Here is a 9240-nt window from a genome sequence, read left to right on the forward strand (position 1 = left end):
TCCCTACTCCTCAGTTGTAATAATTAAGTCCACTGAGTATTCTACATTAAGGAATTGAGATTAATAATGGGAAAACAAAGTTAGCTAAATTCTGATAACTAGGTGTTTGTTTATCGTCACCTTTATCAATAGTTTTGGACATACAGACTTAATTTTTTCAGTGACTTTATGCCTTTTACTGGAAAGTTGGCGGGTGGCGGGGAGATAAGGTACAGAACAGTATGCTATTACTTAAGTGAAAAATAAAGTGTATGTGAGCGACTGCTTATATATTCACTGAGTATCTTTGGAAGGATACACAAGAAACGGGAGAAAAGTCATTTCTAGAGAGAGGATATGTGTGGCTGGGGGATGGGGTGAAGGGAGACTTCCCTTTTGGACTTTTTGAATTTTGTATCAAATGCAAATATTATGTTTCATTTTTAACCATTTTTAAAAAATTGAAGTATAGTTATTTTACAGTGTTGTGTTAGTTTCAGGTGTACAGCAAAGTGATTCAGTTATATCACATATATATTCTCTTCCATTATAGGTCATTATAAGATACTGAATATAGTTCCCTGTGCTATACAGTAGGTCCTTGCTGTTTATCTATTTTATACATAGTAGTGTGTATATATATTAGGAGTTAATCCCAAACTTCTAATTATGTTTTAACTAAATTAAAATGTATTATATATTTCTTTTCTTATGACTATATAAACACTTGGATCTTTGGGAAGACTTAGGGTTTCTTAAGCCACGTAGATAATTATTTTAGCATGTTCTGATGAATATCTCTTACTCTCCCTGTTACAACATTCCATTATTTTTCTGGAAATATTCACAGGGAGGAAAAACCACTCTAATCCTTTCCAATTGTCTTCTTAAACTCAGAAATGTAAATATATATACATATATATAAAACAACATCATCTTAAGGATCCTTTTTGACCCCTTGTTTAGCTACTAAAGGTGTTCCTGATGCTTTCAAGATAGACTCTATATATGTGAAAGGATATGCCAATAAGATACATAACACTCAAAAAAGACAAGCTGATATAAACTAATTTTAACAACCTATCTTCATGATTTGGACTAGGATTACCAGTCTGCTGTAATACATGTTCCTAATTTTTTTTTTTTTTGCAGTACACGGGCCTCTCACTGTTGTGGCCTCTCCCATGGCGGAGCACAGGCTCCGGACGCGCAGGCTCAGCGGCCATGGCTCACGGGCCCAGCCGCTCCGCGGCATGTGGGATCTTCCCGGACCAGGGCATGAACCCTTGTCCCCTGCATCGGCAGGTGGACTCCCAACCACTGCGCCACCAGGGAAGCCCCATGTTCCTAATTTTTACAATTTTTTTTTTTGCGGTATGCGGGCCTCTCACTGTTGTGGCCTCTCCCGTTGTGGAGCACAGGATCCGGATGCGCAGGCTCAGCGGCCATGGCTCACGGGCCCAGCCGCTCCGCGGCACGTGGGATCCTCCCAGACTGGGGCACGAACCCGTGTCCCCTGCATCAGCAGGCGGACTCTCAACCACTGCGCCACCAGGGAAGCCTCATGTTCCTAATTTTGAAATCAGTAGAGTGAAGTATACCCTAAGACCCTAAATATTAGGGTAGATTGTCCTTTGAGAATCAAATGAAGAAATCAACAGAAGATGATGCTAGCATCCTTTTATAGCAATGGTTCTTAATGCTTCTTACACTAGAATGCTTGTGAGGATTATCGTACATCCCATCAGTTACAAGGTTTGTTACCACCATTATCCTGGGCTGAAATCAGACCATACTGAAGTTTGAAAACGCTCCCTTCTCTTAGGGAATACTCCCTTCTCCAGAGGAATTGCATACTGCTTTAAGGAGATATAATGACTTCCAGGTCTAAGACTTAACTGTAACCAAATTTAACATATTAGCCTCATTAAAAAAAAAAAATCATTTGTCTCAATGTTTCCTCTAAACTCTGGAGTTGTATCTCCAGCTTCCTACAAGTCAGTTCCACTCGGGTGTCGAAGAGTCATCATTCTTGAACTTAATATATTGAAAATAGAACCCTTAATATCCACCCTCTCAAAGCTGCTCCTCCTAACTGTTCCTAACTCAGTAAATGGAACCATCATCTTCCCAGTTGCTCAAGTCCAAAACAGAGGATTCATCCCCGATTTCTCTTTTCCTAAACTCCCTATATCCAATACATTGATTATGCCTTTATAATATATTCCCAAACTAGAATATAGTTTGGGAATATATTACCACCATCCTAGAGCAAACTACCATCATCTCTCCCTTGGACTATAGCATCAGTTTCTCCTAAATGCTCCAGCCATACTGGCCTTCTGTCTTTAAACATGTTGAGCTCATTTCCATTTTGTGGCATTCCTTCTGCTTAAAATATTTCTCCCATATACCCTCAGGGCTGCTGCTTCCCAGCTCAAACGTCACCCACCCCGGAAGATTTCCCTGACCACCCAATCAAGGATAACCCTACCCTCACCACCAACCATTCTCTAGAGCAGTACCTTATTTTTCCCCTCCATAGCACTTATCACTGTCTGAAATTAACTTGCTTATTTGCTTATTGTCCATGTCCTCCCACTAGACTGTGAACTCCATGAGACCAGGAACCACATTCATTGTATCTAGGATAGTACCTGACATATAGGGGATACTTAATGAAGAGCTGATAAATGAAGGAACATATCTAAAGAAAGATTATGTCGACCATGAAAGATAACAGTCAGACAGGAGAGAAGAGTAACAATACATTCAAAAATGTCAAAGGGGGAGTTGGTTTTTGGACATGAGTCCACCTTCTCTCCAGGTTGCCGGCCTCCTGAATAAAGCAACCTTTCCTCTCTAACTTAAAAAAAAAAAAAAAGTCAATGGGTGCCCCAACTGTGGTGAACGTTAAAACTGTGCCATGATATTCCAGTTCTCCTTTCAGGTACATGATAGGTTTATACCTGCCCATCATCTTGAAGTTAGGCATGGTCATATGACTTGCTCAGTACTCCTGAGCAAGGACAACACACAGTAGAGCCCCCAGACAACTCACATGTAATATGAATTGAGAAGAAATAATCCTTTGTTATTTTAAGCCACTGAGATAATGGTGGTTATTTGTTACTGCAAAATAACCGAGCCCATCCAGACTGATAAACCATCCAAACAATGCTGTGGGCACAGAATTATATAGTCAGTCTCACTAAGTAGTCAACTAATACCACTAAATATATATACTATACATATACTTAATTTCCAGATACGTCTGCCAACAAGGAGAGAAAAAATTGTTTATGTAGAGTTTTAAGGATTCTTGTTCCTTGATGTTATTTTTCAGTAAATTAATAATTCAGCCAAATAATCAATGCCAGCCAATACAAGGCTTCTTGAGAAATAGTCTGTCAGCCTCTCCTTATCTGAAAACATACTTTCTAGGTAAGAATAATTGTGTTTTTTGTTTCATTATTATCTACAACAACTATTCAATAATTAAATAGAGTCCAGGGAATTCCCTGGTGGTCCAGTGGTTAGGACTCTGGGCTTTCACTGCCAAGGGCCCAGATTCCCCCCTGAGGAACTAAGATCCTGCAAGCCGCATGGCACGGCAAAAAAAAAAAAAAAAAAAGTTACAGTCCAGGTCACTGCAGGGGAAAGACTAGGATAGACTAAAAAGGTAGACTGGCTAAAATGCAGAATCACTGAATGCCAGGTCTGGAATCTTGGACTTTAGTTTGTAGACAAAACAGGCTTACTTAGAAGCTTTGTATATCATATGATTAAAAATATTCCTGAAGAATATTTTATATGGCAGTTGTAGAATTAGGATGACTGGAATAGGAAGGCTAAGAGTACTAGTTTCTAACTGCTGTACCATGAATCCTCCATAGATGAAAGACCAATTTTTAATCGATATATATGATTTATTTTTGTGATAACACTAAACATACTATTAATGATAATATTAAGTGGTATAGGGAATAGGCAGAGCATAGATTTTTGCAAATAAGAGTAAAAGGCACATTGAAAAATCAGGCTGGCACTAAAGTAAGATCTGGTGATGGACAAAACTGCACTCTGTGAGCAAGAAGGGCAGTCAGGGCAATCATTACTTAATAGTTCTGAAAGCAGCCAAGTGAACAATGGATGCTTTACAACAACTAGGAGGTATTTTTATATTGTAGGAATGATTGGGTTGTAATCTGGTTGATTTGTATTCTGAGTTCTTTCAAGGTACCCAGAGGATCTGTACAGTACTCCAACAAGCTTGTCTTTCCTCAAAAACAACCCATTCCTTCACTCATTCAACAAATATTAACACATGTTATATACTAATTACCACTCTAGGCACTGGGAAAACAGAAGTGAACAAAACAAAGTTCCCTGCCTTCCTGGAGCTTGTATTCTAGTGCCATTTAAATTCCATTCTAAAATTCCTCCCCCAGTCTTATGATATGGGAGTAGCTTTTACAAATGCCTTTGGAAGAAATCATTTATGATCTATGATTAACTCATGCTGAAATGTAAAAGACTAATAGTCTCCCCATGGTAATTACAAAAGCAAATACTTCACAGATTCACAGACTCTTAAGATTTGGAAAGGACCTTGGAGAGAATTTCAATTTACAGATAAGATTAAGGCATTTGCCCAATAACACTCAGCCACTAATAGGAGAACCAGGCTTAGAACTGTAACTTCCAGTGTTACAGCCTTTACCATATAACCAGGCTGCCTGTTTTAAGATTACACTAGTTAGAAGAGATGCCAGAATGGGTATTCATGATTCATACATAGGTGGTAGGTTCCTGAGTGACTTGTTCAGGAATTTTAGGCAGTGTGTAAAACTGAAGGAGAGACAGGTGATTATAGGGGAGGCAAATTGGGGGGAACTTTCAGAAGACCCTTTCCTTCCATCTCTACCCTCATCATGTCCCAAGAACAAAGAAATTACAAAACTTCTCCAAAGTTAATGGATATTAGCTATTAGTGAGAAGATACCGGGGGTGGGGGATGAACATGAAGTACTAAAACAGTCAGTAGAAAAAAAAAGTCAAATTATCTCCTATCCAATTTGAAAAGCGTATAGTCCCAGTAAAAGTACCATTTGTATTAGCTTTAAGGTTTTTTTAAATTTACTTTCCTAAATACATTTTCCACAAAGCACCAAATTAACTGATAGAGATCAACAAGTATAATGATTGATAAAATAGCAATGTAATATAGACTGATGTGATGTAATGACGCATCCCATAGTGGGCAAGCACTTTTAAAGATAATTCCTCCTCCTCTGGAAGAGTTATACTCACCTCTTGCTTATAAACTTTAGCAATCTATACATTTTAAAAACTCGAACTAGTCATTTAATCTTTCAAAGTAAAGATTCATGACCAACAAACCTGAGCCTTACTTAGTATCCTAATAGAAAACATATTTCAAAAAACCTTTCCAAGAAGGGGAAGACTTGCAAAGAAAGAACTGAAAAATAAGCTTAGTACAAAAAACAAAAAGTTAAAAAAAAAAAAAAGAAAGAAAAGAAAAGGAAGATTATTATAGAGGTTTTAGGAAAAATGTAAGCTGATAGGCATCACGGATCCTCATTAAAATCTCATTATGTATCTCTGTAAACAGCAGTTTCCATACCTAAGATGAAAAGTATTATGAGAATCCCAATTTATTTCAATAGCTGCACCATTATTTTAGCTTCCTAGATTTAAAACCTTGGAGATACCATACACTTTTACCCCTACTGTTTCCTATAGTTAATCAGTCATCATGTTCTAATATTTCTTCCTTCAAAATGTATCTTTTGAATACAAAGCAAAATCCCCAACTTGAAAAGAACACACACAAAAAACAAAGAAGACTGACCATTAAAAAGAACATTTTTCTAAGAATGGGAAATACTCATGATATGCTGAGTCAAAAAACAAAAATAAACCAAAGCCACAAGGAGAAAAATGTATAATCCTAGTCTTATGAAGGAAAATAGGTATCAACAAAGAAAAAGATTTGAAAGGAAACACCACATGAAAATGTTAACAGTTGTTCTTTCTGCTTGGGGGATTTTATAAGCGGCTTTTGCTCTTTTTACACTTTCTCTACATTTCCTACATTTCCTACAATGAACATGCATTATTTTCAAACTTGGAAAAAATATTATTTAAATAGTTGTCTCATTTTTACCACGACTTGTTCACTCTCAGTGCTCCTATCCTAATTCCTTATAGCTTCTTTCCCCCAGGACTCCAACAATAGCTGCCTTCTTGAGGTCTCTGAGGCAGCTTCTCCTTAACTTTAATATTGCTTGTACTCATGCTCTGAAAATTCATCATTCATATTTGTCTACAGCACATGGAAACAGAAGCTGGCCATATCAGCAAACAACTTAAAAGAGGATTTCTCAACCTCATCACCACTGACATTTGGGGTAATTATTTCTCATGGAGGGGCTGACCCATTGCAGGATGTTTAGCAGCATTCCTGGCCTCTATCCACTAGATGCCAATAGCACCCCACCCCCCAAGGCGTGACACTGCCAAATGTCCCCTGAGGGGCAAAACTGCCAGCAGCTGAGAATCACCGATTTAAAAGTTTTTAAACTTCTAAAATCATATCTCTTTTTATATATATGTCAAACCTAAACTTCTTTGACATATGTCTTATATAACATTCCTCATAGTCTGCCATAATCTTATTTTTCTCAACAGGAACTTTCCAAATAGACCAGGCTTACTGTTCCCTAGAAAAATCATTTTCATTCCCAATTTCAAGTCTTTGAACACACTGTTTCCTCACTAAAATTCCCCATTCACACTTCTATTCAATGCCCTACATCCATGCTTCAGTTTGGGTTCTTTGCAGAAGCATTACTGATCTACTCAGTTCAGTTCATCATACACCCACTGCACTAATAAAGAATATCTCATATATCTTTCTTTTTTTTTAAATTTTTTGGTGGTGGTGGTGGTGATCGTTGTTAATTTTATATCCCAAACTAAACTAACTTTCCTCAGGTTTGTTGCCCCGGCACATTTCTTTTGTATAACCAATTGGGCCTAACATTGCTTGATAACTGATGAATGAAATTAAAAATTTAAATGCTCGGCTGTAAATAAGTGTAAACTGATTTCTTAATTGCTTTTGAATCCTATTTCTTGTCATGGAGTTATTAGTTAAGTTAATCATTCCAAGTACAGAGTAACCACTCAGTAAGTTTTCAGAAAGAATCATTAATATATAATGGTATATTTTAAGGAATTACATAGGTTTCAAACTGTTCTCTACACTTTTAGGAAATGACACAAAGGGATTAAAACTATAACCTACAATACAAACATGAACTTTATAAATTCTATTTATCTTAAAATAGCCAATGGATTTTGCTGCTCGATGCACAAAAGTTACGTCCACAAGAGCAGAGAACTCGATTTAGTACTGTGTGCATGTACACGAATGCACCTCACACGTATATTATCTCCCCAGTTGAGAGAAGTAAATAAAATTAAACTGCTTTGTAAACTAAAAAGAGCAACATATAAATGAGGCAGTAGAGCAGCATAGCTAAAAGCATGGAGCCAGCCTGCTTGGGTCCCAATTATACTAGCTGTGTAACCGTGTACAAGTTACTTAACGTCTCTGTGCCTCAGTTTCCTCTTTGTCAAAATGGGGATAATAATAGTATCTGTCCCAAAGCAAAGCTCTCAAAAGAATGCTTGGCATATAGAAAGCACAAAATAAATATTAACCAATGTTATGATTACAACGCTAGTTATTAGCCAAGTAAAAGCCTCAACGTATAAAGTTCTGATTCAAGTCTGAAGCTGGTTTAAAAAACAACACAACAGGACAAACTACACAAATTTAAGCGATTAGGTGGACTAGTTTCTCATAATCTTTGCCAGTGCTAAACTGGTGATTATTACAGACCTAAATTCTGTTAGTCTCTTCTTTTTTTTTTTTTTAATCTCAAAAAAACTGACATAGAAACCTCTGTTTTCAAGGAATTTTACAAGCCACAAGGAAACAAATCAACTCTTTGTTTTCTCCATATTTAAGCCCATTTAAGACCTTGGTAAAAGCCTAGGTACTGTTACAGAACAACTTTTCAGAAAATACAATGAGGTTTTTAAAGTTGCAATCAGCAATTCTTATGCAGTTATGTCAAGTTTTTGTCCTGCTGAACAAAAGGTTATGTGTCAGGGAAGCAAGGACCCGACAGAAAATAAGGAAATACCACAGCCGGGCCTAGGCGGCTCTCGGGAAAACCTGTCCTCAAACAGAGCGCCTCAGACGCCGGCGTCCTTCCCCGCTCACTGGGATGCACAAGTCGGCTCCATCCGCAAATAAATGACAGCAGGTTCCGTCCCCGCCTCTCCCGGCCCGGACCCCTCGCGCCCACCCGGGCGGGCTCCTGCGCCCGCCGCCCCGACCCTCCTCGCCGCGGCCGGGTAGGGAGCTCCACGGGAGACCGCGGCCCCGCCGCCCCGACTCCCGACCCCTGACCCCTGCAGCCCTGCGCGGGCCGGGCCGAGCAGAGGCCGCCGCGGGGCCTGCAGGTGGGCCCAGGGCGCGGTCAGGCCCGAGGAGAAGCCTGGCCCCCGCAGGGCAACCGCCGGCGGGAGGATGGCGCAGGCCCGGTTGTCACTTACCGGCGCCTCATGGTACCGCGGCGCCTCCGCCTAGCCCAGGCGCTGACCGACTGCGCCCCGGTAGCCCAGACTATCCCTCAGGTCCCCGGCCGAGCCCACTCTGAGCCATTCAAACGCGGCCGCACGCGCGGCCCGCCGGGATAGCTCCTACTAGGGCGTCTCGGAGGCTCCGCCCAACACTGCCTCCGCCCCTCTCAGGTTGCGCAGGGGCGCAGGGAGCGGGAGGAGGAGGTGGTGCGGACACAGTGCCCCCTGGCGGACACAGGTACGTATGGTAGTCCTGCTACGATGGGGCAAGTAATACCGCTCGGGGAACTGAGGGTGGATAAGAGTCAAAGAATGACCCTGCGCTAGTCACAGTCTAGTGAGTGAAACCGTGCTTTAAGTGTTGCACCAGGAGGTGCTATATCTGCTATAATCTGCTATAAAAATATGGTGCAGGGATGGGACTTCCCTGGTGGCGCAGTGGTTAGGAATCTGCCTGCCAAGGCAGGGGACACGGGTTTGACCCCTGGTCTAGGAAGATCCCACATGCTGCGGAGCAACTAAGCCCATGCACCATAACTACTGAGCCTGCGCTCTAGAGCCCGCGAGCCACAACTACTG

At 40.4% G+C, this 9240-nt stretch overlaps 1 protein-coding gene across 2 annotated transcripts in view; it reads right to left on the reverse strand.

Moving 5' to 3' along the window:
- Positions 1-8816, reverse strand: part of KATNBL1 (katanin regulatory subunit B1 like 1) — an 82337-nt gene extending 73521 nt beyond the window's left edge. Inside the window, exon 1 of one of the 2 annotated variants that reach the window (XM_022587555.2) lies at positions 8635-8816. The gene's annotated coding sequence lies outside the window, so the exon portion shown is untranslated. Of the gene's footprint in view, positions 8371-8634 lie in introns of those variants that run through there. The other variant, XM_089907404.1, reaches the window with a different exon arrangement.
- Positions 8817-9240: the final 424 nt, after the last annotated feature.

Source organism: Delphinapterus leucas, chromosome 2, assembly GCF_059928025.1.
Source record: "Delphinapterus leucas isolate spDelLeu-1000000601 "Yukka" chromosome 2, BTC_Dleu_Yukka2, whole genome shotgun sequence".
NCBI classification, from domain to species: Eukaryota; Metazoa; Chordata; class Mammalia; order Artiodactyla; family Monodontidae; genus Delphinapterus; species Delphinapterus leucas.